Source organism: Sceloporus undulatus, chromosome 1 (assembly GCF_019175285.1).
Source record: "Sceloporus undulatus isolate JIND9_A2432 ecotype Alabama chromosome 1, SceUnd_v1.1, whole genome shotgun sequence".
Classification (NCBI taxonomy): Eukaryota; Metazoa; Chordata; class Lepidosauria; order Squamata; family Phrynosomatidae; genus Sceloporus; species Sceloporus undulatus.
This window is the reverse complement of record NC_056522.1, coordinates 309460833-309478012: the sequence shown is the minus strand read 5'-3', so window position 1 is coordinate 309478012 and position 17180 is coordinate 309460833. Positions and strand designations below refer to the sequence as shown.

General features: G+C 43.2%; 1 protein-coding gene across 2 annotated transcripts in view; it reads left to right on the top strand.

The window, feature by feature from the left end:
- The first annotated feature begins 2337 nt into the window (after positions 1 to 2337).
- PACSIN3 (protein kinase C and casein kinase substrate in neurons 3) overlaps positions 2338 to 17180 on the top strand; it is a 47207-nt gene continuing 32364 nt past the window's right edge. Inside the window, exon 1 of one of the 2 annotated variants that reach the window (XM_042461454.1) lies at positions 2338 to 2734. The gene's annotated coding sequence lies outside the window, so the exon portion shown is untranslated. Of the gene's footprint in view, positions 2735 to 7844; positions 7978 to 17180 lie in introns of those variants that run through there. The other variant, XM_042461468.1, reaches the window with a different exon arrangement.

Below are 17180 nucleotides of genomic sequence, written 5' to 3'. Positions count from 1 at the left end.
ACAGGGCGCCGCCATTTTGACACCCTTGTCACGTGCAAGGGGTGAGGGGCATCTGAAAGCGCCGCCCCTCGCACGTCACGATGGCGCCCCATAGCCAGCGCCTTAGATCCCTAAAATAGCTTTCCTACCTTTAATGGTGTCCTTACCATAAGGTCTTACTTTTTTTTTTCTTTAGTGGTTGGTGTCTTTGCTCTTTGATCAGAGAAAGCCAGCATGGTGAAGTGGTTTGAACATTGGATTGTGACTCTGGAGGACAGAGTTCGAATCCGCATTTGGCCATGAAACTCACTGGGTGCCCTTGGGCAAGTCACATTCTCTCAGCCTCAGAGGATGGCAATGGCAACCCCCCCCCCCAAGAAACTTGCCAAGATAACCCTCTGATAGGTCTGCCTAATGGGTCACCACAAGTTGGAAATGATTTGAAGGCACACAACAACGATAGACAACAAGTAAACACACATTCCATCAGGTTTACCTCAGAAAACCAAAAACTGATCTATGTAAGAAAACTTTCTCCCATTTACTACAAGATCCCACAAAGTTACTCTTTTCCCATTAGGGTGCTTGTAGCTACACAGTAGGACAATGTTCCAAAACAAATTGCAGAAATAATCCAGTTTGAGGCCGCTTTAACTGCCCTGGCTTAATTCTAGGGAATTCTGAGAAGTGAGACATTTAGCCTTTCTCTGTCGGAGAGCTCTGGTGCCAGAACAAACTAACATTCCCAGAATTCCATAGCCTTAAGCCAGGGCAGTTAAAGCAGTGTCAAACTGGATTATTTCTGCAGTGTGGATGCAGCCCACATGATCCTTTGCTCTTAGACACCAACCAATTGGTTTGTAGCCAATGGAGAAGTCAATGAATGGGCACAAAAAGTGTTCTGGCTTTCCAAGTGCACAGTGCCAGCAGCCTCAAAGGAGAGGGCCTGGATGAATCACTGCTTTCACCTCCTTTTGGCAAGGAAGGAGCTCCTTAAGGCTGAGCCAAGGCTCTCCCCCTCTGCATTAGAGAGAAGGCTTGGGAAAAACCTAAAACCCTGCACCGACCCCCTCCATGCTGTCTTGCTTGTTGCTTCATAGATCCCACCCTTGGTGCAGAACTAAGGATTCAGAAGGCCTGGCAAGATAGTTGTGGTTAGCTGTGCATTTTCTATTTCCCACCTTTTCTCATTTGTTCAGGGAACAGGAGCTGAGCATTAAACCGGCCACAACAGGCTGACCAGATACAGTATGTCCCCACTACAAAGGAAGGCAAGGAGACTGCAAAATGGAGGCAATGCAAGGGAACACAACCAAAGAAAAGCTAAAAACGCTCCTAGAAATGTAAAGTCATGCTGCTTAGTCCTGCTCCACATGGAGGACATTCCTCCTGGACAGAAGGTGGAAAGGGAGGAAAATATCCCTCATAAAAAGGATGTCTGGTCATCCTGGGCCAGAAACCCACACTAGTTTGGGGGTGTGAGAGCCCCCTTGTCCAGGCCAGAGCCCAGCTGGGTGACTACTAGTCAGTGCCATTCATTCGTAGCCACACACTCTCCACATGTACAGAGGCACCCTTGCTTTCCCTGAGGCCCGGACGTTTGAGACCATGTCCCCTCCAGTTACAGTATAATATCCCACCCTGTTTCTTCTTCTTTATCCCCCGTGGGCACAGGGTGGCCCAATGTGTCCTCACCACAAAGGAGGACAAAGCACTGCAAAATATAGGCCCTTCAAGAAAAATGAAGGACATGGCCAAAGAACATATACTCCTCGAATCAGTCTGTAGAGAGCTCTTGTAGCACCTTTGAGACTAATTGAAAGAAAGAATTCTAAAGATACAGCCGTATTAGTCTGTAGAATCAGTACGTAGAGAGACTTGTGGCACCTTTGAGACTTTCCTAACTAAAGTCTACTTCCTCAGATGCATTTGGCACACTCCTTTAAATATAAACCCATGCTTCTTAGTCCTACTCCAAATGGAGGCCGTTTTGGGAATTCCTCCTGGACAGAGGCTGAAATGGAGGGTCTGCCCTGGCAAAGGAGGGCCAAGTCTGGTCTGGCTGGCTGGGCAGGGCCTCTGCTCATCCCCAGAGGGACAGAAGGGCTAAAGGGATCAGCAGCAGCTCCCGCCTCCTTCCCTCGCTGCTAGAAGGAAGACGAAGGAGGAGGAGAGGAAGAGAAGGGGAGGAGGATAAGGAAACGAGGAGGAAGAGGAGAAGGAGAGAAAGAGGAGGGAGAGGAGAAGGAGGAAAGAAGGAAACGAGAAGGAGGATAAGAAGAAAAAAAGGAGGAGAGAAAGAGAAGGGGAGGAGGATAAGAAGGAAAAGAGGAGGAACAAGAGTAGGAGAGGAAGAAAAGGAGAGGAGGAAGAGAAGAAAAAGGGGAGGAGAAAAGGAGGAAAAGAGGAGGAGGAGGAGACCAGGGCTCTCCTGCCTCCTTCCTGGGGCTGGCTTTCCTCCCTGGCCCCCTCCTCCTGGCTCTTTGGGGAGTGGGCTGGGCCAGACCCCTTCCTCCCTCCCTGCCTCCTTTCTCTTTCTGTGTGCCTCTGTCCTGCTAAAGAGGCGGAGAGGATTGTGGAGGAGCGCCGAAGTTGGAGCAAGAGAAGGAGGGCAGGGCAGGGGGCTTTATTGCGGGGAAAGTGGCCCTGCCTCCTGGGCCCCCTCCCCCCCAGACCCTCCCACCGCTCGGCCTGCTGCTGCTGAGCCTCCAGAGAGAGAGAGAGAGAGAGAGAGAGAGAGCAGCTGCTGAGAGAGGTGAGTTTCCAGGGAACCTGCCCTTGGGCTGCATTCACACTGGAGAAATGACCCGGTTTGGCCCCGCTTTAACTCTTTGCCTGGCTCTTTGCTATGGAATTCTGGGAGTTGGAGTTTGTTGTGGGTTCAGCTCCGCTCTGGACCCCACAACAAACTCCAACTCCCAGAATTCCATAGCAAACAGCCAGGCAAAGAGCTCCTAGGAGGAGGAGAAAAGAGACTGAAGGGGCTTCTCCTCTTCTCTGGGATGGGGCTTGGAGGTCACTTTCTGCTTCTCTCACTCCCCAAAAAGAGCCCTCCAAGGATCCTCAGGCGGCAGAGGGAGGTGGGACGGCATCTGTGGGGCAGGTAGGGAGCCCCTCTTTGCTTGGCTTGAAACCCCCCCCCCCCAGCCATCTCTTTCAGGGCCAGGGGGGAGGCATGGGCTTCTATTGCAGGAGGAAGGGGACGGAGAGAAGCACCCATTTTTAGAGTTAGAATTCAGAAACCTAGCCTTATTGGTCTGGAAAATCAGCCTGCAGAGGGGTCTTGGAGACCTAGGCTGCGTCCACACTGCAGAAACAATCCGGTTTGACACCACTTGAACTGCTAGGGCTCCACGCTGTGGCTTTCTGGGAATGGTAGACCTCTGTTCTGGTGCCACAACTAGCCACCATTCCCAGAATGCCATAGCATGGAGCCCTGGCAGTTCCAGTGGATTGTGAAGGCGAAGGCTTTCATGGCCGGCATCCATAGTTTTTTGTGGGTTTTTCGGGCTGTGTGGCCATGTTCTAGTTTATTCCTGATGTTTGGCCAGCATCTGTGGCTGGCATATGCAGAGAAAGATGCCAGCCACAGCTGCTGGTGAAACGTCAGGAATAAACTCTTCTAGAACACGGCCTCATAGCCCAAAAAGCCCACCAAAAAAAAAAACAAACTATCAAACTGGATTGTTTCTGCAGTGTGGATGCTCTCTTTAAGTGAAAGAAGCTGGTAGCATAAGCTTTGGTAGACTTGAGCCTACTTCCTGAGATGCATCTTTGGAGTGGAGAATCCAGAGACGTTTCTGTTTTGCAAAAGAGTGCTGTCTCTGTGCCTAACACCTTAGCTGCAACATATGGCAACTATATACATGGCAACTTAGCTGCAACACATGGCACAGTACATCTTGCTTCCTACAAAGGGCTAGAATAAAGTGAAGTGAAACAAAAGGTCTGGTTCTGAATTCTTCACTCCAAACATGCATCTGAGGAAGTTGGCTCAGGTCTGCCAAAGCTCATGCCACCAGCTGTTTTTTCCCCCTCAGCTGTGTGCCTTCAGGTCATTTACGACTTAGGGCAACCTCACAGGGTTTTCTTGGCAGGTTTCTTTGGGGGGGGGGGGTTGCCATTACCATCCCCTGAGGCCTAGAGAGTGTGACTTGCCCAGGATCAGCCAGTGGGTTTCATGACCAAGCCAGGACTCAAACTCTGGTCTTCAGAGTCATAGGTCCAAAATGTACTGCCGAAATAATCCAGTCTGAGACAGCGTTAACTGCCCTGGCTCAGTGCTAGGGAATCCTGGGGATTGTAGTTCACTGTGGCACCAGAGCTCTCTGACAGAGCAGGCTAAATGTCTCACACGGCTACACTTCCCAGAAGTCCCTAGTATTGAGACAGGGCTGTTAAGGCGGTCTCAAAGTGGATTATTTCTGCAGTGTGTTTTGGACTATAGTCCAGCACTCTAAACTCCTGTGCCGCACTGGCTCTCTTCCTTTCACTTAGGTGTGGCAAGATCCTTTTGCCTACCCATTTTGGAGTTGTTAGGGACAAATGAATCAGCAGCTGAGCCCATGAATGCATCCTCATTCAATTTGGTTTCCAAGAGGACTTTGGGGTAGGAAGCTCCCCCCCTCTCTGTTGGGGAGCAGGCGCTTTTGATTAATGTGGAATGAGGCAGGCGACAGAGCTTCTTTGTGAAGCTTCTCTGGCCAGCGCCTTCCCACATGGAAAATCGAAGCTGCAGGCCTGCAGGGGAGTTTGGCAGAACCTCTTGTTAAGGAGAATAAGTTGTTTTTTGGCCATTGCAGAACCCCTTTTCTTCGTCCTACTTCTACCTATCAGAGGCTTCATTTTTGATGCTTATGGGAATGATGAACTGCAATCAGAAGAAAATCCGCTACGCCAACACAAAATTTACTCACACAGGAGCAGATTCTGTTTTGGGGAAGGGTGGTTTGATTTGCCTGCTTTATAGGAACTCCAGGCACAACAGCATCTTGCATCCCCACAAGTTGTGGAGAGGCAGAGGCAGTCTAGAAGAAGTGTTTGGTTCTCTTATTCTTGCTTCAGCCCGATTTCGGACATGTGCTTAGTGCCAAACTCTTTCAGTGTCCTGAGGTGGGTAGTAATAATGAGAAGAAGCTTTCCATGTAAAGGAAGAAATCTTGGAAAGATAGTCTAAAGCAGTGGTTCCCAAACCACCCTTTAACAGATTTTGGACTTCAGCTTCCAGAAGCCTCAGCTATGTTGACCTATAGTCTGGGATTCTGGGAACTAAAGTCCAAAATCCCTTAAAGAGCACAGTTTGGGGACCACTGGTCTAAAGGGTTGGGCAGGCAGGAAAGAAAGGTAGATGATTCCAAGCTATACTTTTTACAGGTATAAATACAATGTAACAAATATCTTGCTTTTTGGCACAAGAGGGCATGATGCAGAACTATGCTGTTGGTGACAGAGACTATCCCTTATTAAGGAAGCTCATACTATAACTTCTACATAGCTAGTTCCAAAGGTGCTACAAGATCCCTTTGCCATACCCCTTATGATGTTGAGGAGTCTGCCTCTGTAAGTACAGGCATTGTAATTTGTAACTTATCTGTGTGAATTGACTAGCATTTAGTTGTAGATTGAAATGTGGACATACAGGTGGCAGGGTTTCCTCTCTCAACCCATGTGGCTGTGTTGTTGAGCTTTAGAAATGTTGGATTACTCTTGACCGTGAAGGAAAGATGCTAATATGCTGCCATAGTCTTCTTGCACTGGGGAACTTAATACTGCTTTGGCAAAGGGGAAAGACCATCTGTGGTTTGTCCTTTCTTGGCTACAGAAAGAGGTCAGAAGCTCCTCAAAAGAAATGTCAGAGGAGCTTTACAAACTGCACAAGCCATGAACCAGTTTGACAGCTTACTGTGCCAGCTACATTTTTCCTTGCCTCTTGCCCTTAACTGGATCTATTTCTTTGAAGGGCTGGTCAAAGGGAGAAGGGTAAAAGCCACAAGTTACTTCATATGTGCCTATTTGCATTTTTCATGTCTTCCAGAGATGACATAACAGAGATACTGAAGTCAGTCCAAGTCTTTTGCACTTCTTTTGAAATATTTGATGTTCTGAATATGGATAAAATGAATCTCTCAGAGTAGCTCTTCCATCTTCTTAATTAAAAAGCAGATGCTCTCTTGATTAGACTTACCTTGAAGATATTAAAAGGATTTGGAGTTATGATACAGAGAGGTAAAAATGAAAACTTCTAGTTGTGTGTGGGCTGATACCTGGAAAGAGCAAAAATGGAATTCATAGTATCATAGAGTTGGAAGAGACCCCAAGGACATCCAGCCCAACTCCCTGCCATGCAAGAAGACACAGTCAAAGCATCCCTGACAGATGGCCATCCAGCCTCTGCATTAAAACTTTCAGAGGAGGAGACTCTACCACTCTCTGAGGCAGCATATTCCACTGTTAATGAGGACGTTTCTCCTAATGTTTAAGTGGAACCTCTTTTCCTCTAGTTTGAACCTGTTACTTCATGGTCTAGTCTCTGGAGCAGCAGAAAACAAGTTTGTTCCTTCACTATGACATTTTTTCAAATGTTTAAACATTGCTATCATGTCACCTCTTAACCTTCTCTTCTCCAGGCTAAAAATACCCAGCTCCCTAAGCCGTTCTTCATAGGGCATGGCTTCCAGATCTCTCAGCACTTTGCACAATTAGAAGCATTATGGCTCAGTGGAGATCTCTTTTTACCCTAGTCTTCTAACTAATGACTATTTAAATGTTGTTTACCACATCACAGTTGGCATTTAGGAAGCAGAAGTATGGGCTTTTTCTCCTTTCAGTGTCTATCTGGATCATCCACCAGTCTGAGCTATGTTTTTGCTTTCTTTTTTGGCAATAATTTAAGTTTAAAATGCACCACATCTACATGCCTCCAGTACCTCAAGTCTTGCAGCTCCTCAGATTAACACTCACTAGCTGCTACTTGTCCTTTCCTAGGTGTTGAACCCCAGCAGCTCTGAGATGCAAGCTAATTTGGGTTCCCTGGAGAACCACAGATGTGTCCACCCCAACCTTAAACATACTATTTTGTGAAATATGGAATATCACTGCCTATGGACATCACACTTTAACTGCAACATGACAACAATAACTTTTATAGTAGGAAAAAGGGTTTACTGAAAATGGCTAGAATAAAGTGAAATGAAACAAATACTAAAGAAAAAAAAATGAAGGCAAACCTAAACTTACCTAAAGGTACAAGAGAATTTGTGGCATACTAGACTTTAAGAAGCCTACTTCTTGGTCACTCTCCTTACTTGTCCAGACTTAGAACTTCTGGAGGAGCTCCAAAGACTGGTTTTATAATGCAACTTTGCACCAAATTATTCCAAAGGTCTGAAAACTGTGGGCCCCACAGGCAGACAGAATACACACACATAGAGGAATTAAATAATATTTTAGCTTCCTTTTCCAGTTGTAATGGAAATAATTCCTTTTGTTTTATATGATACCTTAAAATACAGCTTGATTATCTGGGGAAATGTGCTTGAGGGTAGACAGGTTTCCCTTTGGTTATATACAGGGAGATGAGAGTTCTTGACTTTTTGGGATAATTTAGAGGCAATGCATCAGGTCAGACCTGTGTTCTTAATTATAAAGCTTGGGGGCTAAAGGAGCCAGTCATTCCTGCCTCTCTTTTTTATGTCTCTAGCCTTGCTTTGTTGTTTGCATTAGTGATGAGTTTGCCCCTGTGTTCTGGGTTTCTAGAGGAAGCTTCATGGTTTGGGAATCATGAGGTTGGTGGCCCAATTGCACCTGCATTCTTCTCCCCTATGCAGCTGCCTTAGAGCCATCAGCTGTGATGAGAGGGAAGCCTGAGAAGCAGAGAGTAACATGACTGAATAGTTACACTGGCATACTGCACAGGTGCTGGAAGCTGGAGAGTGAGAAAGTGCACAAGCTGGGTCTCTGCTTTGGGATTTTACAGTGCTGAAGAGAGCTGTTTCAGTGGTGAGAAAAATACCTTTCGAATTAATTCTTATAAAGGCTTAGTGTTAGGTATTTGCATTGCATTTTGCTCATAAAATCACTCACATTAATTTCAGCTTGGAATCCAGTATTTTATTGGAGTCAAAGATGGACGGAGGCAGAATTTGGGCTGATTCAATTGTATTGTAGACTTATGCAATTGGAAGATCTGAACAGGTTTCTTGGAGATTGACATCTACTGCAGATCCTTTAGATAATAAAATTTAGGCTGATTTTGTGGAGCTCAACAAGTGATGAACACTTCCTTGAGAGGAGGAATAGTTCCACTTATATTCAAAAGTAGTGAATATTGCTAATGGAGGAATTCTAACTTGGATCTTATAATCTTGAACTACTACTCTTCTGCATCTAAGATTCCATTCTTTAACCAGATGTAGGAGAAATGAACTGCTTGCAATCTAGTACCTGCCTGTAGTACTTGCTTGCACTTGCTCAAGCATTAAGATCTGCAACAGGGGCCCTATTGATTTAATCATTATTTGCAGCATCTATCGGAACAAATATGAGTGAGAGATAGGACATTTTCAGCAGTGGCCTCATATTTATGAAATGAGTCCCTGAAGATATAACTATGGATCCCTCTGACTTTTCTTGACAGGCCTCTTAAGTCTTATTTCAGTCCACTCCTGGCTGAGGAAGGCTTTTAATCAGTTCATTTTAGTTGGCTGGCTTTTTGAATCTGTGCATGTTCTATAGACGTTGATTTTTTGTTTTGATTGTTCTTAAACCTTGTACACTTCTTTGGAAAGCTTTATTTGGAAAGTGGTGTGTTAGTAACAATAAAGGGCATCACAAGTGCAGGGAATGATTTATGAATGGTGTGTGTATATATAGTGTGTTTATAGATTCAAGTTGTTCAATAAAAGACTCCAGGTCCCCCCATAGATGGCCAGAATTGAAATTTGAACTCTTAGTGTGTTTATATATAGTGACATGGCCATAAGTCTCATGCTCTAGGTCAGGACATTGTCCAGAGTCCCATTGTGTTGCAGAATCCATATAGAAGTAGATCTACAGTGTAGCTATTCTGTAATACTGTCCTCGAAGAGTTGTAAACAGTATCTTAAATCAAAGCCACTTGCCATATACAGGTTTTTGTTTCCAGATCAAGGTACTGGCAATTGTACTGCTTTTAATTATTGGTATGCTTTTTGTACCAGTCAGTGTAATGTAATCAATGTAATGTACCAGGACAACAAAAATCCCATGCTATTTTTCTGCACACCATGATGTCAAGAGCCTAGAAGCTACATATTCTGGTTGTCAGTGGGTGCTCCTTTGGGAATGGGAACAATATTAGAATTCTCCATGGATTCAGGAAGACCATCCTGTAGGAAAACTCAGACATGCTGTCTCCCCATGTGCAACACAATTGCAACATAGCAGCATGTGTTAATGTGTTTTTTGTTAACCTGCTTGTAACCTCTCATAGTTCGAGGTTATAATGATTTTCAAAAGTTGTGAGACTCTGATTAGTTGTGAGTCTTTGATTGTGTATTCCTTCATGGGTCAATGGTTGCTCTGGATGGCCCTTGTGGTCTCTTCCAACTATATGATTCACTTTGTTACATTTTAAAAAAAGCCAAAGAGAAAATTCTGAGCCTTGTCTTCAAAACATTGATGCTGTTATTGCCTGGAGCTACAAGCTATATTATGGGGACCTGGTCAACAATAAGTTTGGGTTGATTGCCAAATAAATTTCTGGCCTGACCCACCATCTGGAGAATAGGAGAACTCAAAAAGTTGTTGCTGCTGTTTTTTTTTTACTGCAGCTTCCAAACTCCCCCTGCCAGCATGGTCAGTTGGGAGCAGTATTTTTAAAATAGTACTTTTGGGGGCTTAAATACCCTAAAGGCACCAGACCCCATCTGATCTTGGAAGCTAAGCAGGATGAACCTTGATTAGTACATGGATGGGAGACTGCCAACAAATAGCAGGTGCTATTTGCTTTATATAAGAGGAAGGAAGTGGCAAAACCACCTCTTCAGTATTCCTTGCCTATGTAATTAATAGCGTTGCCATAAGTCGACGAGCAACTTGAAGTTTGCACACATGCCTTTTTCAAGCACTGAAGTAATTGCCCCTGAGAATGTAAAAACTGGCCTTCCTGGCTTTAACTTTTTGCATTGACATATTACATGGGCATTGGGCATTTGCCATTTCTGGTGGAAAGAAGGGAGAGGTGTATTTGCAGGCTGTTTGCCCTGCGCTCTAGTCAGTTTTGCTAAAGGCTTGCCTTGATCCACAGTCTGTAGAGGAGAAGTAGCTGAACCCAGTACGGACCATATAATGCCTCCTAAACAACTGTTTTTAGTCAATTACAGGCCCAGTACTGACCTGTAATATCAAGCTGCCATGTCAACAGACCAACAGAGAGATAATGTAGCTTGGTGGGAACAAAACTGTACTAGAAAATGTCTAAGAGTTGCATACTTGAAAGATAAAGCATTGCCTTAAAAATGAGCGTCTTTTATGTTTTACAGTACAGTATTACAGTATTGGCATTTCCTTCTCTAGCTCACCATGATGGTTCAAATGAGTTTTTCTTATAGGTTGGCATACCTTAACGTCATTACAAGTTAAGACAAGATCTGTGTTCTACAGCTTTTGTATTAACAGTGCTTGGGAACAGGCTCGTTAAAAGTTTTTATGCAGGTCATGAAAATGGGAATTTAAGAATGGTCAGAAATCTGTGTGGTGCTATGTTCTCAGAATTAATCTATTAGACTATAAACCTAAGACATAAAACTTCTTTATTGAAATGACAGGCATAGTAGATAGGAGCTCTTATATACAGTATTCATCCATTTAGAATTTTCCCTGTCAAGCTCTTTATCTCAGTAATTCCAAATTGGTACATTCCAGTCTTTACAGTCATTTATTTACAAGTGAAAGTTGAAATAATTCTCATTTACAGGCTTAGATTAGTATTAAGTATACTCTCATGAGGTATGGAAGAGTGTAGGTGTATTTGCTAAAATGTCTCAAATATTAATATAAATGGTTAGGCTGTATCCAATTCTCCTTAAATACTTACTTGGTTGCACAATCTTTTGAAAGTAATTGTCCTGCTGTTCTGGTTTGTGTGAGAAGACTGGAATGCTGCAAAAATAAATCAAAATTGGTGAATGTACACTCCACCAAACGTTAACTGAATGCTTAGGATGCAGCATAACCTCTGGCTAGTAAAAAGGTTTCTTTAAACATGGTTCTTATCCAGCTCAGCATTTTGAAATATTTAACTACCAAGTGGACTTTGCTTGAGGAAAGCAGCAGCTCAAAAACAAAATAATTTCTTTTGTGACAGTCTCCCTGTTCTGTTTGTTGCTTGCTTTGTTTTGGGATTGTTTTAAATTAACCCTCTGTATGTGGGAATGGATATTATTTTTTAAAAAATATTACCCCTAGATTTTTATAGTGTGGCTTCTCTGTTGTTAAGGATCCAACAGATGCTAATTTTTCCAGGCCTATGCCTGGCTATGGCAATTGCTGCAACTTCTATTCTAGTAAATCTTAGACCCTGCTAGAGAACTTTACACAGAGTGTGCTCTCAGCTTGCTCTGTGCTGCCAACATCTAAATGGAGGTGGTTGCACTCATGAACAGATTTATTGATCCAAAACTAGAAGCATCTTGAGAAGCAGTGCCTCCATATGGCTGTCTGACAGAAGGTTACAGAAATGGTAACTGAAATAGAAAACCTGTGAATTGGACAGCACACAGATAAATGCTGTGTGCTTCTGGAATGAGATAATGATTCCCCATTTGTAAGTGGCCTGTGTTGGGTGAGGTGGAATGGGGAGAGGGAACAATGTGCTGGCAATGCTAAGTGGCTGAAATTTCTTCCCAAAGTGGGAATTGATGACTCTGGGTTGCAGGGACTATAGCACCACCACAACCTAGCTTGGGGTTTTGGCTCAGTTGGTGCCACTGCTGGAATCGAAATGGCAACTGCAGGAGCTATATGATGCCAGGGGAGACAAAGGGCCTATAGAGTGTGTCTGTCAAATGTAGTAATTACGTTATCAGAACCAAGAGTATCACCTTGAAAGGTTTTGGTGTGCATTTGATTAATACTGGTGATGCCCTTCCTCTTGAGTCTACTTCTTAGTATCGCTCTTCTTCCTCTAGCAAGTGCACCTTCTGCATGTGCTTGATCAATATGGTGATTTTAAAGTACTATATATACTCATGTATAAGTCTAGAAATTTTAGTCAGAAAATTAACCCCAAAAAACTGGGTTGACTTATCCACAGGTCAGTGTAAGTACTGTACTTTAACTCTTATAGGAGTCATCCTTTCTCTGAACAGTGTGGTAAAAGGTGAGAGCTTAGTCCATCCTGGAAGCACCAAAAAGAAGCATGGGTCCCCTCTATTCTCTCATCCATCCAGGCTTTAGGATGAACAGAAACAGTTATGCCTGCCACAATTTTATAAGTTCGTTGGCATCATTTTCCTTTGCATCAACCTTTACATCCTTTGTTGCATGCCCCTAAGTTTTACCCTCGACTTATCCACGGGTCATATCAAAATTCATAATTTTGGCCCCAAATCCTGCCCTCGACTTATACATCAGGTCAACTTATAGTCAAGTATATACAGTACATACACTTTGTTTTCCAGTTGTAGGACATGTGACTAAAGCCACATTGCCAAGAAAAGGATATGCTGGGCCTGACTTTCTGTGCCAAGATCCTGTTTTCTTCTAAGTCAATGTAAATATTAATAGTGAAATAAACTCCTTAAGAGAAACCTTTATATTACATAGTTGTGCCTGATTGTGGGAATACTTTTTTGTTAAAAGTGAATAAAGTTCAGCAATAAAACAGTTTTAGACTCACTGCTTGTCTTTCTGTTAAAATGGAATACTGTATTCTACAAGTTGTTCCTCATGTCCCTTGTATTAAGAAGGATAGTACTGGGCAGAAATAACATAACAAATACAGGCCAGTCTCTCTTCTTCTGTTCCTGGGCAAGCTGATCGAGAAGGCCGTTGCAAATCAACTCCAAGCAGTCTTGGATGACACCGATTATCTCGATCCATTTCAAACTGGGTTCAGGTCAGGATACGAAGTGGAGACTGCCTTGGTTGAGGATCTCCATCTGGGCATCAACAGGGGAAGTGTGACCCTGCTGGTACTCTTGGACCTCTCAGTGGCCTTCAATACCATCGACCATGGTATCCTTCTGGAATGCCTGAGAGAGTTGGAAATCCATGGCTCTGTATTGCAGTGGCTCCATTCCTACCTCTTGGTAGATTCCAGATGGTGATGCTGGGAGAGAGTTGCTCTTCTAAAAGAGAGCTTGTATCTGGTGTCCCTCAGGGCACCATACTGTCTCCCATGCTGTTTAACATTTACATGAAGCCGCTGGGTGAGATCATCCAGAGACATGGGGCAGGGTGTTATCAGTACGCTAAGGACGCCCAAATATGCTTCTCCATGTCTCGGACTGTTTCAGTGACCAAGGAAGGCATCTCCCCTCTGAATGATTGTCTGAGGCCAGTAATGGATTGGATGAGGGAAAGACTTAAGCTGAATCCAAACAAAACTGAGGTACTCGCTATATGTAAACCTGAACCGGGTATGGAGATATGCTCACCAGTCCTGGATGGGGTCACACTTCCCCTAAAGGACTGTGTTCGCAGTCTGGGGGTACTTCTGGATTCGTCGCTTCAGCTGACTTCTCAGATTGACGCGATGGCCAGGAGTGCCAGTTACCAGCTTCAGCTGATACACCAACTGCAACCCTACCTGGAACAGGCAGACCTAGAAACGGTTGTACACTCACTGGTAACCTCTTGTCTTGATTTCTATAATGCGCTCTACATAGGGCAGCCCTTGTGCCATGTTCAGAAGCTGCAATTCATTCAAAATATGGCAGCCAGGCTGGTTGTAGGTAAATCTAAATACAACTCTGTTACACCTATCTTAAAATCTCTACATTGGTTGCCTATTAGCTGCCGGGCTCAGTACAAGGTGTTGGGTATTACCTATAAAGCCCTACATGGCCTGGGTCCAGATTACATGAGGGAACGCCTCCCCCGCTACAATCCTTCCCGCACACTCAGGTCCTTTGGGAGGAACCTACTACAGCTGAAGAAAACCAGGCTGGTGGCAACTTCACAGAGGACCTTTTCAGCCGCTGCTCCGAAAATGTGGAACGACTTGCTGGAGAAGATCCACCAAATTACATCTTTAGGGGCCTTTAAAAAGGTGATAAAGACGGATCTCTTCCAGCAAGCCTTCCCAGACTAACCTCCAAAATGAGAACCTGAACTGCTCACCTACCCACTGTCTCTCCCTATGACGACTCCTGTAGACATTTTTCCGTGCTCCTAATTTTAGTTGCATTCTCTATGCAACTGGGTGTAATGTGTGATACTGCTATTGTTATTATATACAGTAGTATGATGTTTCATTTGTATTTTAGCAGAAGGAGGGAGGGCTAGGGGATTGGGATCATGTTACTACTGTTTTTAAATGTTATATTGGACTGTTGTTACCCGCCTAGATCCTCAAAAAGGATAGGCGGGATAAAAATAAAATTATTATTATTATTATTATTATTATTATTATTTAGTTATTTTTATGCATCTTGAATCCCTGTCCTTTAGAGGAGTCCCCAAGGTTTTATTAGAATGTGGCATGGTATATAATTTTGTTAAAAGGTTAGGCTGTTTCTCTTCGCTGTTGTCTGTGCTTAAACAGCCTGTTTTCTGTAAACATAACATAATAAAAAGGATGTCAGGGGGAAAAAGGATTAGCTTAGCTTCCTTCATGGTGTGAACTGTTTTGTGCACACTTAAAAAAAAAATTCAGCATGGCTACCCCTGGATGTTTACCCAATAGGTCTGTTGTTGCTGTTGTTGTGTGGCTTCAAGTTGTTTCTGACTTATGATGATCCTAAATCAATCCTATCATGGGATTTTCTTGGCAAGATTTGTTCAGACAAGGTTTGTCTTTTTCTTTGCATTCCTCTGAGGCTGAGAAAGTGTGACTTGCCCAAGGTCACCCAGTGGGTTTCCATGGCTGAGCAGAATTTGAACCCTGGACTCTAGAGTCATAGTCCAACACTCAAACCACTACATCACACGGGCTAATAGAAACATCATCATGCTAAGGGAAACATCATCAGCACAGTTTCTCATAGGTGATCTCACCCTGCACCTTTCCCATCTGTTATTTCCAGACGTCGTCTTTCCCATCCCCCAGTCCCCAAAATTGTACAAAACAGACTGGTGTACATCTGGTGGCCTCTGGAGCTGCCACTTCTAGATAGCTCTGAACTTTGCCTTTCATGTTGTTTGGATTTTTTTTTTCCTTCAAGGAAGCAATTTAATAAACTAGGTACAGTGGCAGACATGGGAACTATGAATCTCTTCCCATCATCAAAGTGGAGGAACTGATCACAATGAATAACAGAAGTGTGGAATTGGGATAAAGACCTCCCCTCCTTCCTTTTCTCTAGGATCTGTTGTATAACAGTGAAATACTCCTCCAGATTCAGAAATCCACAAAGAAATCTGTCTCTTTGTTTTCGAAATGGTTCTCCTGTGAACTAGATGTCAAAAGTAAATCATAAAAAAATCCATTTGTTTATTCTTTAATTTTCTTTAGATTCCTGTTTTTGTTAGGTAGCAGTTTAGGCGATGTTTTGCAATGGCTTATTAAATGTAATGTAATGTAACAAGCAGTTAGTTTCATGGACACAGTTGCCAATACTTTCCTGAATATATTAACCTTAACTGCCAGTATCAACAGTACTTCTGTATGCTAAAAATAATAATAAATCAAGCATCGAAAAGGGAATTAATAAAAATAGTGCCAACATGGCAGGAGTGCTGGAAATTCTGCATGGCTAAGATGGCTGATGCCAAAGCTGAGTGGGACTATAAAAGCAGAGCGATTTCTAAGCCATGGAGAAGGGCAGAGAGACCTAAGGCATTGCAGATAGTCATGATCTTCCCAGTAAATGAAGTTATGTACAGGATTTATTGATTGGTATGTGTCCTCTTTTTACCAATGAAGAGTGCTTGCTGAAATTATTTTACGTTTATGCTGAAATGAAATACTCATTTTGGTCCAGGGTTTGGTGGTCCTGGGGGGGAGGGGGATGGCTTTTGGTTTTGTTAATGCACATTTTTCTGCTCTACTTGCTCAGCTTGTTCCTTGGCTGGGGTACAGTGCTCAGTTTGTGGCATCATTTTTCCCAAAAGTACTTGCAAACATGGAGGATATCCAGGCAAGAAACAGACATTCTAGAAGAGGAGCACAAGAATACAGTTTTTAAAACATATCAAATTAAGTGTCTGATTCAGTTTCTTTTGAGAGAGAGAGAGAGAGAGAGAGAGAGAGGAGTATGAATCAATTCCTATTAATGATCAAGAACTGAAAAGCTTTGCAGCTTTGTGCTGAATGAAAAAAATGTAGGTTAAATATTAGGAAAATTCTCTGGCACTGGTATAAGATGCCAAATAATAGGACAGCGGCACAGGGTAGCTTTCCAAAGCTTGTCCACAGTTAACTAGATGGTTTGGGGGTGAAGTAATTCCTGTCACAACACAGAGATGGAGGGGCAGATGGGCTAAACTTCTTGAGTTGTAAGGGACCTTGAACAAAGTATCTGATTCAGCTTTCAGAGGCCAAATTTTGTGTTCAGTAAAGATTAGAAATGTACACAGCACAAATCACAAAGGAAGGCATATAGTCACACAGTGGAGTTGAGTCAATATAAACCATATCATTATATATAAATGTTAAAGATACAATAAAGTTCAGCTGAATTGGGTGACACCTAGCAACTATTAAACTATATTTGTTCTAAATGGTGGTTCAGGCCTTACTCTCTAGACTGCAGCAGCAGCAGAAGTTGCAACCAGATAACAGTGCTTCAAGTACTTGAATATAGCTATCATATTTCATGTACAGTATAGTGATTCATCCAGCTATAACTCCACCTAACAGTATCACCAACAAGTCCAGTATCATTTTACAAGCATATATAGAAGAATATTGCAGGGGAATTTTTGAAAGCTTTGCTGGAATCAAAACATAAGGCAACCATACCATTATCTACCAAGGTAGCAACTCTTGGCATTATTTTCCAAGCTAGTAAGGAGGAAGGTTAGTCTCACATCTGTTGGTTCTTGAGAAACTTATATTA